At 46.2% G+C, this 21,275-nt stretch overlaps 2 protein-coding genes across 8 annotated transcripts in view; one reads left to right on the forward strand and one right to left on the reverse strand.

Moving 5' to 3' along the window:
* Positions 1–21,275, reverse strand: part of UBAC2 (UBA domain containing 2) — a 1,796,755-nt gene that overhangs the window by 737,519 nt on the left and 1,037,961 nt on the right. The window lies entirely within an intron of this gene.
* Positions 1–21,275, forward strand: part of GPR183 (G protein-coupled receptor 183) — a 267,334-nt gene that overhangs the window by 167,645 nt on the left and 78,414 nt on the right. Inside the window, exon 2 of one of the 2 annotated variants that reach the window (XM_069637015.1) lies at positions 635–776. The exons of the other annotated variant lie outside the window; for it this stretch is intronic. The gene's annotated coding sequence lies outside the window, so the exon portion shown is untranslated. The remainder of the gene's footprint in view (positions 1–634; positions 777–21,275) is intronic. 2 annotated transcript variants of the gene reach the window in all.

Consider the following 21,275-nt stretch of genomic DNA (forward strand, 5'->3'; position numbering starts at 1 on the left):
AAACAAACGCTATTGAGAGCCAGAGAGGAAAAAAGGGAAGAAAATCTTCCGAGGATGCAAGTGCGTCCGGCCCCGATCGAGCGGAGAAAAGGACTGATGAGCGATGCGCGGGGCGGAGGCAAGGTGGGCGGGGTTACGGCCGCGTGCCGGGCCGCGCGCAGGAAAGAGAGGAAGGACAAATTTTGGGAAAAATGTTGATGCTTTTTACAAAGTGCTGCGGTCCCGTCCCACAGGATGGAGAGATGTCCCATAAGTATGGAGGAAAGGGGACGGGACGTAGGAGTAAAGGGAATGTATGCTTTGGTTACTTTGTTAAGACGTCCTTACAACTTCTTAGCTGAGGCTATTGCTAGTTTTCAGCTTTTCCCAGGGGTTGCCCTGATATAATATGCCCATAGCCTCTGGGCTGTGAGTAGTATTGGTTAGCGGTTTTCCTCACTGGTTGTTTTCCCCAAAGTCTTTTGACAGCCTATTATGGTTAATACTGGTTGTTAGCTTTCCCTTCTTGTAGTTCCCTATAAAGGAACTTTCTTTTCTGCTACTTAGCTTTGTTTTCATTAATTGTTCTGCATTCAATAAATGTTTTGCTTTGCTTCATCAATTGTTTGGTTTTCAAAATTACTTTTTTTAACAGCTTCTGTATACGGAGTGCCTGGGGTTAGAATTCACTCTCTGCCAAATCACAAGTTCTCTACGGAAGCTCCAGTTTGCTGCTGGGCTTCGCGACAGTCCTTCAGTGTCCGGTTGGCTTTCTTTTCCTCTTCTGAGAGCCTCAGGTAAGTTGCTTGTCGGTTATTGGGAGCGTTGACAGCTCTGTTGATCTTGTGTGGTTTTACCACTCTGTTTCACGCTGCTCCAGGAACACTTCACTTCATCAGCTGGGCTTCTTCTTAATATGTGACTTTCCTCTGTGCATACTTAGCAGTTCTGCTGGACTTCACCTTTCATGGTGACTCCTGCTAGCGGGCTTCTCTATGTGGCTGCTCCTGCACCTTGGATGGCCTCAGCTTTCCCAGCTACGCCTCCCGCATGGCCATTAACTGCTCCTTGGGCTTCTTGGGCTTCTTCTGCTGCACTTTTGTTCTCTTCTTCAACATCAGCTTCAACAACTCCCTTCTGCTGATCTTCATCTTGGGATTTAACTATCCCGCTCAAGTGCTTTGAATGACAGCAACTCGCCTGCTCCTTTGTTTTTCACCATTCTGAATTCTCAGTGCCTCTGAGCTCTCTTCTTCGTCACAGTACTTTTAGCATTATGGGAACTGAAGTCCATAGAAGAGTGTATAACATTAAGTTTAACTTTACAATAGGACATTCCCAATTCAGGAATTAAAGGGGAATTATGAGTTGAGGCGATCCCCACCGTCTCTGGGCAAGAGTCACCTCCCCCGTGACCCTCCCACATGAAACCACCCCCAGGGTCAGGATCAAGTAGCGGCTGTCTTTCCCTGGCCACAGGAGAAGAGGCCTATACCAGGTTTTTAGTGATAATCTCACTGGATTCATTACAGTACTTAAAAAAAGGAGCACAATGGGACACAATGAAGCTATTCACCCCTCAGTGTCCCTGCCTTTCTCAGGCTGAGAGTGGAATCAGGATGTAGACCTCAGCCAGATTGTGAATCAGGAAGACGGATGGGTGAAGAGAAACACCAAACGCTCACTCCTCAAACCTACATCTGCTGCCGAGGGAGGAGCCAGAACAAAGGAAGACCAGGCCCACTAGCACTTTTGTGAGACCAAAAATGTACGTTTAAAAAAACAAAAAGATTGGAATGCGAGTGTATGCATGAATACATATCTTACAGGGACATTATGGTATAGTGTGTTGGGCATTGACGGCATGAACGAGCAAATTGAAAACATGTTTAGTGGCAATGAAGGCTTTTGCTTTGGCGCTGCCAACATGAAAATGTATTTTACCAGATGACGTTGTATATTGTATGTTACTGGCTGCATGAAAATGTACTTTAAAGTGTAATGGTAGGATACTGAGTCGAGAAAGGCCACACAAGTTTTCTTTGACCTCAGCCAGAATGGCAATGGGTTGAAAAATGTGCCTATGTACTGTTGGTATCCTAGCATATATTACACTTTTTCATGTGTTCTCCTGCAGAACTGATTGTAAATTGTACAGCTTTTGTCCCCATTATTCTGAAAACATGCAGTCAAATTTACAATTTCAACTCACTATTTCAAATGTTTTCTCGAGATGAAAACAACCTGGAAGCCCCCACAACGTTTTGTGCTCAAGCGCCGTGGTTGGGTCAAGTCTGGGAAGACATTTACACCCAAGCATTTTAACTACTCACCAGCCACCACTGTTCAGCCAGCACACGGCACATTCTGGACCGCAGGGAACTGACCCAGGACTCACATCCTCCCAAGGCTCAGATAAATAATGCAGCCATTTTGCTGGCCACTCAGTAAATGCACATTTTTTATTTTTAAAAAAAGTATAAGGTTCTATACGATCATTTTGTTCTAAGCACTGCTTATTCACTAATTGCAGCATAGGGCCTCATCAGGGGTGGGGCGGAGCGGTGAAATGCGTCAGTAACACTATTACCGCCGCATTTACCGCTTTGCCCAATCTCGAGTTGGCGGAAAGTGGGAGTTTTACCTCCAGCTTTTTGCTGGAGGTAAAAATCTCCCCTTTCCGCCCGTTTATGGCACTATTAGCGTGGCGTTAATAGAACCAAGAAACCCCCATTGGGTGCAATGGACCCAATGGGAATGGGGATTTACCTCCACACCACAACTTGGGATCCGGCGCAAATTGTGTTGGACCAAATTGCAGTAGCGCTAATAGTGTTGGGCGGTATACCGGTGCTAATTGCGCCGGGATACCGCTCCACCCCCGATGAGGTCCATAGTGGGCTAGAAAAAACTATATAATTAAATAATACTCATTTTTTAGAAAAACGTGAAGTACATGACCTGAACACACTTTATAGGATTGACCTTTGCCAAAGAAAAGTGTCCAGTCATAAAATCTAACATTTTTTACAAAATAAACATATTTAGTCTCTTATGGTTTTAGTCAAAAGCACGCTAGTTTACACATTAAAATATGTTTTTCAAATTAGGCTCAGTTAGATTTCTGGGTTATAGGCGACCTGTTCATGATGTAGGTCTCTTTTCTCCTGTTCATAATTGTTGGTTTTATATGTAGGTATTTTATTGAACATGGTACGTACGACATGCCAAATGTTATGAAACATAGGATTGCATTAATGGATCACAGAGGGATGTCAGACATTTACATAACTAAGCACCAATAAACAAAATCCAGCTGCAATCCAATGCGGGATATGTTTAGAAATCAAATTTGGAATGTGTTTGGCTATTTTATGCTCTTCTGTGCTCATCGGTATTCTACACAGGCGATTTTGTGTTCTTACCTGAACTGTGCTTTCGGAAAGAAAAAGCAATGAGCATTAGCAATGCCAACAGTTTTGGCTTTTTTGCAGGCATGGGAAAGGGATTTGCCAGGCACTGCCATATGATTTGATATGATAGTTTATTTATATAGTGCCTATACATAATGGGTTTGAAAGCGTTTCAAGGCAAGGGGAGTAACAAGGGAAAATACAAAGCCATTCGTACAGGCCATGAACAGTAAGGTTGTGAAATTAACTATTGTACTCGGCCGGGGGTGCTGTTGCGCGAATTCGAAGATGGCCGCCGCCTGAGAAGCTCCGGCTTCGGCAACTATATCCTTGGCACTGGGCCCTTTCCTGACTTCTGGGGCCACCCTGCTGATGTAATAAGGTCTGGGGCACATTTTAATGCAGTCATCTTGCACTTCCGTGCAGCCCCTTGGTCTGACGTGGCTCCGAGCTGAGAGACGGGAAGGCGGAGTGGGAGAAGGGGGAGGGGAGAGCCGAGCCGTCAGCGGGAGAGGCCATCTGTGACACTGCAGCGTCGGGACTGGCAGAGACTTCCTGCGGATCACTCCCGTGAGGTCTGGTGGTGTACCTCGTCGCACTTGGTGGACCTGTCGCTCCCCGGAGTTCTGTGGCGGCCGTGATCGGCAGAGGTGCTGTCCCGGGGGGGAGGGGGGAGACCGGGCCGAGCCGAGGCTGTGGCGGCCTGAGCAGTGCTGTGTTGTTCATGCGTTCTGGCCCCCCGACCCTTTGCGGGACCGCCATCCTGACTGCATACAGGTGAGCCCCACTCCTTCTTCCCTGGTGGGGGGTCCTGCCCTCTGGGCACCATCTTCGCATGGCCCCCTCTGAGGATCCTGTGGCAAGGTAACACGAAGTGAGACTTGCAGCACTATACTAACGAAGATCAGCTGCCACTTAGCCAGCTCTCCTTGGTTTCACCCCACCTTCGCTTGAAGAACTAACTTTGGGGTCATCTAGCTATGTTTGAGGCATTGCTGTTGAAAGCAAGCGTCCCCAAAAGGCATTACCCTCCCCACAATGACAGGCAATAATGCACACACCCCAGGAGGGAATGAGAACAAGACCAAGTGCGGGTGAATGTAAAGGGTTCTTTATCTAGTCAAATAGCGCATGCAAAGGACTCTGCAAGCTCCGAGAGCGCCCTGTCTGACAATAGCAAAGACAGTCTTATTTATTACAAAACCACGTCATAAGTCCTACACACTATAGCGGGCACATAGTCTTAGGGATTGGCTGGCGTCAACTAACTATAGGTGAAGCAGTGATGAGCAGCTCCAGGATTGGTGGACATCAGCGTGGTGCCAACGTGGGGTGGATGGGTCAGCTGGGCTCATCGGGGTGGGGCTGCCGGGCCAGGCACGGTCAATGTCATTGATAGATTGCTGCCCTAACATTCTGCCCTTGTGGCCACACACACACAAACACTAATTCGTTAGACAATCCTGGTTGTCCTGTAAATCCTACCATATGTTACTCTAAAAAATAATAGGATACCGGAGGAACAACATTCAATGTGGAGCTTCACCAATACAACAGTGCACTGTTACTTTTGACCTGTTGACCGGGTGTCATAAAACTGGGGCGTTTGGTCTGAGGGCACGAGGTTAGCTGTCCTGTCATTCCGTTCTTGTGGTGAAGAATTACTTTACGATATGTTAGTACAGGGTTGAATATCTATTCTCTGAGCCCCATTAACTTGGGGTGAGCTGGAGTACTACTGGATCAGTGAAGGTGCACCTTTGGCCCCTTGAGGCGGTGGGGTTTAGGACCATGTTGTAAATAATTCATTTGGCCGACCATGGCGGCCTCGGATATGGGGTAGGTGAATACTTGAAGCGGGTCCAACAGAATGAGGGGAGGTGAGGCTGTGCTGCCCACGCACCAGCTAGCCCTGGCGGACCTTGGCGGGAGGAGGGGGAGATGGCCTTGTGTTCATGAGCAATTTGCTGTGCCTGGGCTGCACACTATACAGTACGAGGAGACAGTTAATAAAGTTAGTAATGTTAGAGTGATTACACATTTCTAATGTCTATGCATTCATGTACTATTTCATATACGACTATGAAAGTCTGGCAGTGTTTCATACATCACAGAACATCGATTAACTACATTTTAGCAATTACACACGGTAGCAGTTGGATAACACATGAGGTAGCATTAGGTTTGTGTACTCAGGAGCATAGAAGCAATACGTTCAGAAGTGATGGTACATTTACATTCTTGTTCATACATTTAAACATGTCCCACTGTATGACACACAAATATTCTCAGTAATGCTTTTTCCGACTTCCTTTGTACTTAGCAGCATTCGTTAGTTAGCACTAAATGGGCTGTATCAAGCCCTTTCATTGAGTCTTCAAGGCACATGGTCTCTTACACGGGCTGAGGTAATTCTTTGCCAATATTTATAAACTTTTATCCCTTCCCCAACACTTGTGTTTATACTTAATATAACAATTCTATGAATCGTTAGGCTTTCGTATGTGGTTAACACTTCATTTGGGGACCATAGACGGGGGTTCATACGAGGAGGGTATTGACACCATATATTTTAAATGTTAGGGGTTATCTGCTGGGTCGAGATCTGTTCAATTGAGATGGTGTTTGTTATTTTCCAGGTTTGGATTGCTAGTCAGGTCACTTCGGGGACAATGATGTACTGCGGAAGGTAAATGATACAGTGTTTGTTCTGATATTTGTTCGTGTCTGGTTGCTCGTGAGAACAGGCCTTCAGCGGATCTGCCATGGGGTGGAGGCGCCGGGGGAGTGCATGGCTCCCTTGCGCGCAGTGAGCTGGGGCCAAGCTGCAGCTTTTGCGAGCAGACTGTTTCATTGGGGTTTTGGTTGCTTCTATCTAAAATGGAGCCTTGAGGCTTTTAAAATGGTGTCCGTGGTGTGTTACAGTACAATCTGATTGGCCCTGTGTGTCGATCAGCAGCCACCCTGTCACCTGAGCATAGGTGCAAGGTGGGCCTCTAACGAGCCACGAGCCACACGCAGGTGGGGCATGTCGGGGAGGGGGTCCCATGGACCTATCCTCCCATACACTGTACTGCAGAGATATAACAACGGCGGTCACCGGCTTTCCCTGTCCTGCAGGAGCAGTGCTTCCACACTGGTGATGCCAATCAGATTTCTTATGCAAATACTCTTGACAGCATCTTGTAACATCTCCAGGGCTAAAGACCTCCATTGGTGTAGTGGTACAGCCTGACAGGGGCGTAGGAGATGAACAGGATAAGGTTGCTACGTTGCAACAGGAGATGGCAGTGATGCAGCAAATGGTGAAGAAGGTGCTCCCCAAGAATGAAGATTTGGAAGGGCGCTCGAGGTGCAATAACATTTGTATGCTGGGGGTCCTGGAGTACACCTCAATTGACAACATGGAGAAGTTTGTGGAAACCTTACTGGGCGAAATACTATCCTCCGCTCACATCGATGTTTATGGTCAAAAGGGCGCACTGTTCGATGGCTGCTAAGCCACCACCTCGGGCCCCTGAGCGCCCGATCATCGTCAGGATCTTCTGCTATAGGGACCGCGATGCTCTCCTTTGGGCCGCTAGGGAAAAAGGGGAACTGCGGTGGGGCTCCTCCACGATCTGACTGTTCCCTGATCTCAGTCCAAATGTCCAGGATCAGCGTAGGACATTCCAGAACGTAAAGGGTATCCTGCGAGCAAAAGGAGTGAAATATGCTATGCTGTATCCCGCTAAACTCTGCATCCAACATGGAGGATCGACTGTCTTCTTCACCTCAGCGTAGTCAGCGGAACAATTTGCAAGGAATCTTCCCGACCTGGGTGGATCACCAGGGCGATCTACTCGACGTTCATGAACAGTCCCCACACAGAGACAGGTGGACTCAGTCCTCGGTTCCCAGTTTTCTCAATATGATATCCCCTGGTTCGGGCGACTGGTCTCGGCCGTGAGTGCCACAATATTTGACGCAGCCACTTGGAGCATGTAATTTGCCCCTAGCGCCCTAGGTTCCACAGCCACTGCGGTTTGTTGAACAGTTTTAGATGTATTGAGTTATTTCTTTTGGGGAGGGAACAGGTGCCGGGAGGTTCAAGTTTGTGGCTTGAGAGGGGTTGGGGGGGTTGTTACTAGTTTCAAGTTTTCAACCAAGCCCTAATTGCCCTTCACAACACACTCAACCACGCCATATTCAAGTGATGCAGATAACCCACTATACTTCCAATCTGAACACACCACTCGCGTTGTTGCCATATTCGGGATGGCCAAATAATCGCAGCTGCATTGTGTGATAAGTCCGGGTTGACTTTTTCGGTGCTGACTTGGAATATACAAGGGTTGACCAACCAGAAAAAGACACGGCTGATAGCCAACTACAGTAGGAACCATGGGGCGAATATACTATGTCTTCAGGAAACCCACTTAGCCAGGGGTGCCCCTCTTCCAGCCCTAACTGGGGGTGCTCGCATAGATTTGAATCCTCGTACTCCTCACACTCTAGAGGCGTGGCCACTTATATCCATAAAACCCTGCAGTACAGGCTACATGAGCAGATTCGAGATGGAGAGGGGAGATTCTTAATATTGGCAGGTGAAACGTTTGGTCTCAGACTACTGATTATAAATGTCCATTCACCCAACACAGACTCACCTAGTCCTTCGGTCAGTGTGCTAGACATCTCCACAAATTCACTGGGTATGAGATACTATGGGCTGGCGATTTCAACCTGGCCCTTACCTTAGATATGGATAGGTCTGCCACAACACATTCAACCCCCCGCAAGCTGTCAAAGCCTGGGCGAATATCTCACAGGATCATGATGTATTGGGCAGATTACATCCCAACGATAGGGAATATACCTTCTTCTCAGGAGTACACAGCAGCTCGTCTAGAATTGATTATGTGCTGTCCACGACTTCCATTCTTAGAGCGGCTACGGAGGCCACCATACTCCCTAGGTCTCTGTCCGACCACTCCCCAGTGTTAATTCGGTTTGAGTCAGTGGAATGCCCCGTAGCCAGCTTCGCTGGTGATTTAGAGCTACTGCCCTTAGAGACCCAGTGTTTCTAGCTGACATAGAAAAGGACATAGACACATACTTTAAAACTAACATGGGTTCGGTCCCGGATTGTGATACGATTTGGGAAGCCTTTAAGGCTTTAACGAGGCTACTGCATGTCAAGAGAGGGAGGGGTACTGAAGGCGATCTATGAAAGGTTTGGAGGATATCATACGGGAGGGAGAAAGACAACCGAGTATTCTGGACACCCCCGAACTTCGCAGAGATCTAAAAACACATAGGGAGGCGCTTCAGGAATTAGCGGACAGTAAAGAGAGGTACATGGGTGACCCAATTCTGGCAGCCAGATACGGAGAGGGGGATAGACAGAGTAAGACCTTAGCTTGGGCCATTAAGAAGGAACGGCTCTCCACCAATATAGCTGAAATTGAAGGCCAGGGTGGGGATCGAATAAGGGATCTCAAGGGGATCAATGATGCATTCATGGAATTCTATGATCGCTTATATACCTCGCGCCCCACCCCCGGGCATGATACGTTGCTCAGTTATCTAGTTGAGGTGGCACTGGGATGGCTGGGCCTTGAGCAAGGCAGTGCTCTCAACGCCCCCATTACTGAGGAGGCGGTTCGCAATGCCATCAAATCTCTCCCCAATGGGAAGGCCCCGGGTATAGATGGTATCACAGCTGAATTTTATAAAGCATACATTGAACTGGTCACCCCTCACCTGCTAGCGATGTTTAGCAGAGCGCTGGCTAAGGGCGTCCTTCCAGACTCTGCTAGGTCTGCGTTAGTTACTGTCCTGTTGAAACCTGGGAAGGATCCCCTTCATCTATCCTCTTACAGGCCACTGTCGCTTATAAATACCGACAATAAAATTCTCGCCAAAATCCTTATTGACCATCTACTTCCACACGTGCCAGGCCTAGTGTTACCAGACCAGGCTGGATTCATTCCTGGACGCTCTACTCAGAATAACTTACGCCGTCTCTTTATCGTTTTATCGTCATGCATAACATCAACCCAGAAGTCATGATGGCTGTAGTCGCCCTAGATGCCGAGAAGGCGTTCGATTCCGTTGAATGGTCCTTCCTTTTCGAGGTGCTCCGGCGCTTAGGCTTGGGTCTAACTTATATCAGGTGGGTCGAGCTTCTTTATACGGCGCTGAGGGCGGCTATGTATACGAATGGCTTCACGTCTGCACATATATGTCGTACGCGTGGCACTAGGCAGGGTTGTCCCTTCTCCCCGGTCTTACTCGCCCTCACAATGGAACCCCTGGCCTGTCATATCCGGGAACTGCACGCAGAGCGAGGGATTCGTACATGCACGCACCTCTCTATCATATCTTTATATGCAGACAATATCCTTTATGTTAAAAAAACCCTGTCAAAACCTCCCACCATTGATGCACGAAGTGATTAGATTTGGGGAACTATCAGGGCTCAGGATTAACTGGGAGAAGTCTGAGGTCCTCCCCCCTAACACCAGCTGTGCAGAGAGCCAACATAGGCAACGAATTCCGGTGGTCTGCACATGGCTTCCGATACTTGGGCGTCATGATATCCACCATCAAGGAACATGTGTATAAAACCAACTATGTAATTCTGCTAGATGATCTGGAGCAAAAGGTAGAGGTGTGGATCTTGCTTCCGATATCCCAGGCCGCCCGTATAGTGCTGAGAAAAAAATGGTAATGCTTTCCAAATTGTTATATGTATATAATAATGTTCTGGTATGGCCTCCAGCTAGCTACTGGACCCGCGTTCGGAGATTGATGACACGACTAGTATGGGCGGGCAGACAGCTTAGGTTAGCGTCTGATACCCTGGCTCGACCGTATGAATTGGGAGGCCTGGAGTATCCCGATCTTTATCTTCACTTCTTAGCCGCTCAGGCACAATATATATCCGGATGGAGTTTGCCAGATCCTGGGTCCCCACATGCCCAGATAGCTAGGGCTATCTCCCATCCGGACGCTCTAATGGGTATGTTATGGGGAGACAGAGATCCAGTTCCGCAAAATGAGATCTAACCCATTGCGATAACATGCCGGGATTGGGCGGTAATAATTCAGATACTATGAGCCTCCCCCTTTTTTGTTCCTGAGTTGCCAATATATAACATAACAGAAATCCCACTCACGCATGAAAGGTCCTTCAGGGAGCGGTTCCAGTCCCTGGGCGTTCATACTTTGGGGGAGCTGGTGAAGGATGGTTGCTTTGTATCATGGGAGGAGCTGAGTTCCAGGGGCGTGCATGATTCCGTAACTCTATTACATTACTACAGACTGCAATGTACCCTCAGATCTAAATGGCCCGACTTCCCACTTGCACCGATAATAAGTTAAGTTGATAAGGGGGGGAAGAATGGTACAGAAACATGCGTATAGAGTCAAGTGGGAAACATCCCTGGGGAAGGTGTTGAGTGAGAACAGTGGAAATCTGTTTGTATGCAAACACAATATATCTCATTAAATTACCGATACATGCTGATTCACTATAAGTATGTGCACCAAATGTACTACTCCCCATACTCTTTATGCAAGTTCTACCCCGAGAGCCCACATGTATGTAAAAGGTGCAATGCTGACCGGGCAGATTTTTACCATGTCAGTTGGAGTTGCCCGAACAGTCGATCCTTCTGGGACAATATAGAAGTGGCCCTGTTGGAAATGCTCACCTCAACGCGGGATTACACTCCAGAACTATGGCTCCTTGCCCTGGTTCAAGGGGGCACTCGCACCAAAAAGAGGCTCTTGAGTATGGTTTCTGTAATAGCTAGATATTTAGTAGCTAGGTCCTGGGGTAAGACCAACCCCCCCACATTTACGAGAAGGCTGGAGTGCATGACCCTTTGCGAACGGAGAGAATCTAGGTTTGCTTTGACATTACCAACTACTAGCCGACCGTTCAACTATTGGTCTCCGTTCAGACAATATCAGCAGAATGTAGCACAGGTAGCGCAGACCCCAGACTCTATTCCGGATCGACCGAGTCGGCGACAAACACCCGATTGCGATGTTGTAGCTGAGAGGAAAAATCTCCATAATTGATGTCATGGAAAAAATGATGAGTTTGATGCAGTATTGTTCACTTGAATGGCTGTTTAATAAGTTTATGGTTGTACATTGTGGGTCTATTGTGTGAGGCAGAGGGTTGAATTGGGTTATATTGTGGTGGGCGTGTTTAATACCCAATAGGGTATGTGTTTACTGTAAAACAAAGAAAGTTTACAAAAAAACTATTGTACTCGGCCTGAAGATATTTCAGATAGTGCAAGAGCTAAGACATAGATAAGGAAGGGAGGAGGAGGCGTGTGGAAAGGAAATGGAAACAGACAGGCGACTACCGTACTAAGCCTGACGACATTTCTGGTAAAGCTGTAGAAAACAAAAGGTGAGGGAGATGGGTGCAGAAAGGGAGGGGATGAACAAAACATGCGACTATCGTACTAGGGCCGACGGCATTTCAGATCGTGCTGGAGGGAGGAGGAGACAGACGAAGTTGCTATCATACTAGGTCCAGGGACAATTCTGATAAAGTGCATAAAAGAAAGTAAGAGGAGGAAGGGAGGAGATAGGAAAAAGGAGAAGAGGAGAGAACAGAGAGTAAGCAGTCAAAAAGAGTGGAGAAGCAAGAAGGGAGAGCAAATACAATTGCAGAAGTCAGTAGTAACACAATGTTGCAAACCTGGATACAAAATGAAGATGGGAACAGCATGACTCAGGGCCACCATGAGAAAGGATGACGCACCATGAATCAATGAAGTCCATAAAGTCAAATCCAGCACTGGCCACAAGACGGTGATGGTGAAGCCAGAATGTATCAGGACAGACTCCTGCAGAAGTAGGCTGGAGGGGGCGAGAGGGAGCAGGGTAGAAGAATCAAGCAAAACAGGCAACACCTGTGGGCGAGAAGGGGGTGGGGCACAAGGGAACATCATTCGGGGACCAGAGGGGTAGGGATGTCCTGTGGGGACAGAGGGAGTAAACACATGTTGGTGCATGATAGCCTGCTGTCTGAGCAGGGGGTCGGGCCCTGGGTCCTCCTAGTCCGTACAGGTCCAAACAGGAATTGCCCTTTTCTTTGTCTGCCCTTCGCTTCGCTTCGAACGCCCGGGCGAGAGTCCCCCTTGATCGAAGAGTTAAGAGCAGGAAGAAAGAGGTAGGGCTAAGAAGGTGGGTGGGGATTAGGCCAGGTGGCTAAGATCCACTTGCACCTGCTCCCCATATGCAAAGGAAGAGGCTGGAGGGCTCTTTAAGTAGGGAAAAAGAGCAGCAACCAGGAAGGCACCAGGTGGGCGGGGCTTGCTAAATGGGGAAAAAGTGCATAGTGGTTTTAACTGGCCAATCGATGGAAGCAGCTGCAAAATGGTGCGAATACCTTGGCATATAATGGCAGTGCCTGCCAAATGCCCAACCAGTAGAAAGTTTACAGCTCAAATTAAGTCATGATCTCTCTGAAGACTGCTTTAAAAACACATTGGCAGGCACTTAGAGCACAAAGTTTGATGGCAAGGCTTGATAAAGTGAGCTCAAAGAGACCCCCAAGAGGATGTAGGAAGTGGGTGGGAATGCCATAGGGATTATCATGGCCTTGGACAATGGGTGGGTAAATAACCAAACAACAACAAGCTTTGTGTCCCTCCTCATATGCCATTTCTCCCTAGTTGCACTCTGATGTATTAGTGTTTGCTTATGAGTGACACTTTAGTGCCACTTAATAGCCAAATCTAAAAAGTGCTCCTTTGTTTCAACAACTGGTCTTGCTATTGTTTACTAACATATTTTGATTTCTTTCCCCTCACACACATCTTCAAATTTCCAGAGCCACGGGTTGAAGTACAACCACGCCTCAAGGCAATCGTCCACACTAATACAACAATACATAACAGCATACCTAGATTTATATGAAGGTCCACTCATCTAGCAATTGTCCATATGAAGGTTGCCTTTGACTCGGTTTCCTAAACAGTAACCCTATTCACTGAGGACTTAAGGTATGGACCGTGCCTTAATATCCTTCAATCAAGCCTTGCATAAGAATACCATAGGATGAGTGCAGTAAGGGCAGACAGGGAGACCACAAGTGGATTTTTATGGGTTTGGAGCGTGACTTCACCCCAACCCAGTTTAATCTATTTATAAATCCCTTAGACAGATGGTTGCAATAGGTTAGTGTCGCCCCTCCAAGGACAGAAGACGTTAAAGTCCCCATGATCCTGTTTGCAGACAATGCTATACTGTTAGCTCAGACAGAAAAAGATCTTAAACTGATGAGCAGTTTGAAGTCAAACTGTGGAGTAAAGGGGCTTGATCTTAGCAGGCTGAAAACGAAGGTAAGGGATCATCAAAGGGGTGGGAAAAGGGAAATGGGGTCACCTTGTTGACAGTATTTTATTTATAAAATAAAAGAATAAAAACATGTTATGGGGGGGTCATGCCGTCTCTTTAAAGCAAAGGATAATAGTGGGGATCATCCAAGAAGTTGCAAGGTGGTACAATTACGTGAGGTTTCGCCTTTTGGCTTTGGGCACTTGGAAGCCACAGTACAAGAAGCGTGAACGAACTCTGAAGTGAGTGGGGGTGCATTGTAATCCAACCAGAGAATTGATGGCCAGTCGTTCTCATCAACCCATTAAAGCTTATAACACTATGGCCACCTTCAGTGCCCCCTTTGCTAGTGAAATGTGGAGATATGTGAACATAGAGGACCTCCAGGTGGCAAAGAATATTTTTTGTAAAACACATTTGGGGCTTCCTGAGATGGTTCTGAGGGCGATTAAAAGGCAAGCTGCTTCAAGACTAGTTCTCCTCTGGGTCAGAGTATTGACTATTTACAATGTCCATTTCCAAGAGTTAAAGGGATCTAGGGGTGCAGCGTATCTGCCATAAGGAGCCCACAGAAAAAGGTTGCTAGGTACTTGGTGCCTGGACCACCAGTGGGAGTCATCACATTTTATTACAGTATGGGACCTTAAGGTGATTGAAGTAAAATCGGATAATGATCCGTTTGGTGCTGCATGAGCTCATCCAGGCCAACCTCTGGTGGGAGCTCTATTTGGGACTTGAGCCATTATAGCCCAGAACCACATCCTCATGAAATTGCGACTCCACAAGATGTGTACTCTTTATGCCAAGTTTCGGTTGGAATATTACCTGTAAGGGTGATAGTGGGGAAGTGGACACATTCTGAATCCACTGTCTCTGTTCGTTTACTGGAGGCAGGAAACAATGCCCCACTTTCTTTTTATGCAAACACTACTCAGGTATGCCTAGCTTTGACCTTTACTGAGGGAGCCCAGAGTAACTCATTTGCCAAAGGAACTTTTCTGAGCGCATTTGGCTGCAAGTCCAAGTGTGGTGTTTGCAGTTGCATCAATTACATCGAAAGTGTGGCAGAAACAAAGGGACCTCATTACTAATTCTGGTCACCATCAGTAGTAGTGAATTGTCATGCATATCTCCCCCTGACCCTCCTTTGTTGCAAACAATGGGGTGTATGCTTTGGCGTGGGTTCGTATTTAAATCCCTTATTAAGGATTGTTTTTAAATAATGGTAAGTATTATTTTGAAGAGGTTTGGAATAATGTTATCTTGGAAGCTTCAACGTTTTTATTGTTCGTTTCTAATAAATTGTGCTGATTAAATAAAACTGATATAGGGATGGATTTCGGTTATGCTTTATAATTTACAACGAGGAACATTGGCCTTTCCTTGGCCCTCTTCCTGCTCCCACCTGTGAGGCTAAAAACCTCGTGGTCATCTTTGACTCCACACTCTCCTTCTCTCCTCACATATCCGACGTCTCTAGGAAGTCACACTACCAGCTACACCTCCTCAGAGGTATTCTTCCTTTCCTCTGCTTCCCCCAAAAGCTTGCTGTCTCCAGAGATCTGGTTCTCTGTAGGCTGGACTACTGCAATAGCCTCTTTCTAAATCTTCCTGCCTCTACTCTCCGCCCTCTGCAACTCCTCCAAAACAGGACTGCAAGACTTGTCCTTGGCCTCAAGCCCAGGGATTGTATCTCTCCAGGACTGAAATCTCTGCACTGGCTCCCAGTGGCGGTGAGGATTAAGTTCAAAACCCTCTGCATTGTCCACAAGGCGTTCTGAGGCTTGGGGCCGCTATACCTTCAACTCTCTCTTCCTAAATATCTTCCCTCTCGAGCTCTTTGCTCATCCGCCTCCAACTCCCTCAGGGTTAGCCACTTCTCCAAGCAGCGAGTTGGTGGTAGATCTCTTCCTTCTGCTGGGAACTCCCTCTGGAACAGCCTCCCTGCCAATTTGAAACTTGAGGAGAACCATCTCCGGTTCCGGAAGCACCTCAAGACCTTGCTCTCTGCTTCTGCTTTCTCTTCTCCTCTCCCCTGCTGATCTCCTGGCTGAACCTGAAATGGCACTGGTTACCCTCTGATCTCAGGCCCAGGTCCCCTCCCCGCCAGTTGCACACCTGCACTGCCCCCCTGGCAACCCTTGCACTCAGGGACTGTTTCTGTATTCCTACAGCCCCTTTTAGCACTTAACACCTGATGTCTGCACTTGCACTTGCCACCAACTGGCCGCACTTTTATTTATTATTTATTATTTATCATTTATTTTTCTCACGTCTAGATAGGATTATGAATGTTAGCATGTGTTACACTTAGATGAAACTGTGAATGATGACAAGTGGAACACTTGAATGGAATCGTGATCACTAGCCTGCCTCACATCTAGATAGAATATTGAAAGTAGCAAGTGCCACACTCCGATGGAACAGTGAATGATAGGAAGCATCACACCTAGACATAATTAGAAGGACAGCAATGCCAACTAACCAATCCACTAACAATTTCATCCCTCTGCATACACCTCTCAAATTCTAACCAAACACAACCACAAATATCCATTAACATTATCATTATGTCCTTTATTTATTTTACTGTTTCCTATATACTGCACTGCCCCATCTCCTTTGCCCCTGCACTTTTCCCCTTCACCCCTCCCCTGCACTTGCACAATCTCAATGTCACCTGGCCTAGGAGGATTGCGACCTCTATCTTCTCTCTGTTTCCCCTCCCTTGCCTCGTTGCGCCTTGAAACACTTGTGCATATCCGCGTTATAATTGTCATATCATATCATTCACTGAGTGAGCCAGGTTTGGAGGTAACTCTCGTGTGTCCAGCCACACAAGGACAGAAAAATAGTGTTGAAAACCAGAAGGGAGGGAGATGATATTCTAGCAAAGATGTGATCTCGTTCAAGGCCCTTAAATAAAGTAGTAGATTATGCAGTGTGGACAGGGAGGATAGCTCAGTGGCAATGTGCTCGCCTTGGAAGCAAGACGACACAAAGCAACACAGGTTCGATCCGCGGGTAGCGCTTAGAAACCTCTGGGTATTTAAGCGCGTTATAAATATGCAACTAAGACAACAACAAAACATTCTGTAAAAGTGCCTCGATGCCCGAGGCTGTTTGAGCGCTTTAAAAATGCAAACAAACAATCAAATAAATAAATAAATAAATAAATAAATAAATAATACATTTAACGTTTTCCGAGCTTCGCATTCTGTATTCCGGTGTTGCAAAATGCTCAGTAAAGTATATTGCACAACGTGGTATATGATCAGCTCTCAGAGTAGACTGCCTTAGCCAAGTCTACAGAACCCGAATCATATTCCTTCGTTTTAGGGATGTCGGTTTGGGAGTATTTATTTTATCTCATTACATTTATTACACACCCAGACCCTTAGGTATCACGGCGAGGTTACAGACAGCTTATACAATTCTTATACATTCTGGCAATAGAGAGCAGACACAAATACAACGGTGCATAAAAATGACGTCCAATGATGAGATGACAAATGGGGTTATGATGAATAAAGGTAGTAGGTAGGCTGGGACATTAATATTTGTTGAATAACCATGTTTTCAAAGATTTTTTGAATTTGGCCAGGGTTTCTTCATGTTTTATTCTGAGTGGTAATGAGTTCCAAATGGTGGGGGCCAAGACTCTAAAGCTGTTCCCCCCCCCTGCTTTGGTACTTTTGTGATGCAGTATTTCCAATAAGGATTTGTTGTTGGATCTGAGTGTTCTGTTAGTGACTTTTTTCTTTATGATATTCCTAAGGTAGGTAGGGGCTTTGTTAGTGGTACATTTGTAGACAACGCATAATGATTTGAAAATGATTCTGGCCTTGAAAGGTAGCCAGTGGTTTTCTCTTCTTACAGTGGAAATGTGATCTTATTTTTTAATGCCAAGGGCTGCTCTAAGAGCTTTATTCGGAAACAATTGTAATTTACTTATGTTGGTGTTGGACGTACCTAAAAAAAGAATGTTACAATAGTCCAATTTTGTAAGAATCAGCGCTCTAGCTAGGGTTATACAGTTAGTGGGTGTGAGGTATTGGCGGCTAAGTGCAATGAGTTTAGCAGTATATGCTGTAGAAAATGAGAGTGCTGATATGTGTTTGCACATGGTGAGGTTAGCATCTAGATAGACACTGAGCGTTATTACATGCTTTAGAACTGGTATCGCTGTTCCATCAATATTGATGCGCGTGTAGTCTGTGTGGAGGGAGCATATTCTAGATTGGGCTCCTACGATGAGGATCTCTGTCTTTTTGTCGTTAAGACAGAGGCTATTCAGGGCCATCCAATTTTGAATAATAGCGTATATTTTATTAATGGTTTGGGTGTCTTGTACAGCAACAGTCTTACATGGTAACAGAATCTAAAACTCAGCGTGTCTATGGCCACATGCTCCGTACAGCTTCTAAAAAAGGTATGTGTGCAACTTCTGCCGTATTTTACTGTTGACATCGGAACTTGGGCAATGCACACCACATCCTCCTAAGAGCTAAACTCGCAAGAAGGATCTCACGATTAGAGCCATTGATAGCAGACTGTATTATTGTGGAGATGTATTGTACTTTTAGAAAGAACTAAAATCACTAGAGTGTGATCAAAAAATTGTATGACAGCTTTCAAGAATATTCAGTTGAATATATTTTCAAGGGCATTTTTATCACAAGCTCAAAATGTTTGCATCCCAATTCTTGTCAGACAATGTGTGCTCTCCCTGTAATGAGAACTAAAGTAATGTATAGCACTAGTCTGCATCACATTTAAAATAATATTGAACTCTAAAATTCTGACACTATGACGGAGTGTGGGTGGTAGGACTTTAAAGTAACGAGCTATTGGTTTTTCACTGCTCTCTGTTCAAGACCCAAATTAGAAGCGGCCTACAATTAGAAAAACAAAGAATACAGCTTTTCTTTGCATCCCATCAATTAGCAGAGGCACCGTTAGATTGGGGAAATAGCACAAGTGACGGCTCTCACTTCATTGACCTGGCTTAAGAAGAAACATTGCAGCCATAAACAAAAACATATGGTTGTAGAGATCTGATATTGGGGCCCTGAACATTTTTTCACTCTTTCAACTTCACCTTGCTGGAAATCGCAGAATCCCTGGCAAGCCTCCTGTATTGCACAATGAAGATTCCCCCTGCTAATAGCGCAGGGAGCTCTTGATTCTATTAAAGACAAGGAGGCAAGCATTATGCTTCATCTTCTTATTTATTATTCTCCAGCAGTTTCAACAAATTATTAAAATGTTCCAATTCTTTCATTGAAACATTTTTATTTTTCAAAAACTTCATTTCCCATCAGTTTTAGGCCCCTGTAATCCAGTGCTCTGGTCATGTGACCTAGTCCTTCCTATTCCTATAACCCTCCTCCTCTTTGACTGCTTCCAACGGCAATCTTAAACAACAACTGAACTGTCAACTTGTTCCACAAAGTCTCTGATCCTTCGCATTCTAACTTGCGATTTTGGTCAACGTATCTCGTGCCCTTCTTGTACGTCTTCAGCTGTTCTTCTGGTCGTCTCCTAATGACCGAAACAACAGTACATGTTAGGGCGGCGGATACACCCCCTGCTCTGGGAGGAAATCATGTGAATTATTCTGGTACATATCACATTACATTTTCTTGTTATTACTTTGTCTCTCCCGTGTATGTAGGGCGGGAAAGTAATGCTCGCCTCCTTGTATTTAATAGAATCAAGAGCTCCCTGCGCTATTAGCAGGCGGAATCTTCATTCTATGTCAAGACGGAGGTGAGCATTATGCATGTTCAAAGCTTCTCACTATAGCTTCTGCTAGCGTGTTAATTGGTCTAAAATAAAACGTTCTAAACCTAGTATCACTCGCCCAATCTGCTGCTTTCAGGATATCTTGCAACGTCACACCTTGCCTCAGTGCCTTTGATGCCATTGCTCCCGCACTAAGTGTGCCCCAAATTTTGACGTGTCTGTTCCTGCTAGATTCATGATCTCTCTAACCCATCTCGCTATGGTGGCTGTCGCTACGTCTTTATGCGGCTTCCTGCGCGCTATCAGCAATTGCGTTGTTCCCATCAGTCTCAGCTCAGCGGTCTTATTTGCGTATTCTTTTATGCTTGCGGCTACGCACCATTTTGGGTGTTCTTGCATATATGGGTATGTTATTGAGGAAGAATCTGTCTTCGTTCTCCTGGCCAGGTGGAAAGTCACTCCGTCTGGTCTATATACCATTGTGTCTATTTCTAGTGTTCTGACATCTGCTACTCTTCTACATGATACCATGCACAGCAGCATCGCCAATTTCCCAGACAGTCTAAGGGTAGATATCTATTGCTGGGCCAGTCTGCTAATAGTTGTAGTACGACTGTTACGTCCCATAGGGACTTGCATCTTGGTTGCAGTGGTTTCCTAAATCTTATCCCTTTTAGAATTCTAATTACTGCCACATTCTCCCCTACTGGGACTCCTTCGATGGGCATGTGGCCTGCTGATATTGCAGATCTATACACTACTATTGTTCTGTAGGCTTTCCCGTCTTGTAGGAGTTCTGCTAAGAAATTTCGTATCTCTACTAAAGGGGCAGAAACGGGATGAACACTTCTCCTTTTGCACCACCTTTACCATCTGTTCCACGCTGCGTCGTAGCTCCTTCTAGTCGACGGAGCCCATGACTCCGCGATGAGGCTCACTGCGTGTGCCGAAATTCCTGGGAGATTCCAGCGTCTCCGGCTATCCTGCACGCCATCAGCGGCAGTGTCCCCTTCACTCTCAGAGGGTGACACAACCCAACTGGGTCTGTGAGAAGGTTTTCTCTTTGAGGCAACATTCTCGGATAGTCTGATATTAGCTCCATAAGCGCTGGAAACCATACTTGCGACTTCCATATCGGAACTACTATTATCAGATTTTCTGCTTCTCTTCGTACTTTCGTTAAAACTCTGCTTATCATTACGAATGGAGGAAACGCGTATAGTGTCTCTTCTCTCCAATCTTGCAGGAAGGCATCTGCCCCTGCTGCCGCTGGGTCCAGCCTCCAGCTAAAAAATATTTTCTTCTGTGCGTTCAGTCTGGACGCAAACAGATCTGTGTGAATTGGCCCCCAGAGTTCTTCTATCTGCCAAAACATTGTTCTGTCCAGCATCCAGTCGCTGGAGTCTGTTAGATGTCTGGAGTTCCAGTCCGCTACTACATTCCGAGAGCCCTGTAAATATTCTGCTATCACTGAAGTTCCTGACTCCAGGCAGGAGTGGCAAAAGTCCTTGGCTATTTCCGCTAATAATCTGGACTTTGTTCCACATAAGTGATTTATGTATCTGACTGCTGAGATGTTGTCCATCTTCAGTAGGATACATGAATTCACCCTGTCTTTCGTGAAGGCTTTGATCGCGAATGAACCGGCTAATAGTTCTAGGCAGTTTATGTGCAGTCTGAGTTCCTCCGAGCTCCATCTGCCTCCTGTTTGGAGTTCCCCACGCCGTGCTCCCCAGCCTGCTTCTTTTGGGGTCTGATTCTATAACGATGTCGGGTCGGTCGCCA

This window comes from Ambystoma mexicanum, chromosome 7p, assembly GCF_040938575.1.
Source record: "Ambystoma mexicanum isolate Mex_15411 chromosome 7p, UKY_AmexF1_1, whole genome shotgun sequence".
Taxonomy (NCBI): domain Eukaryota; kingdom Metazoa; phylum Chordata; class Amphibia; order Caudata; family Ambystomatidae; genus Ambystoma; species Ambystoma mexicanum.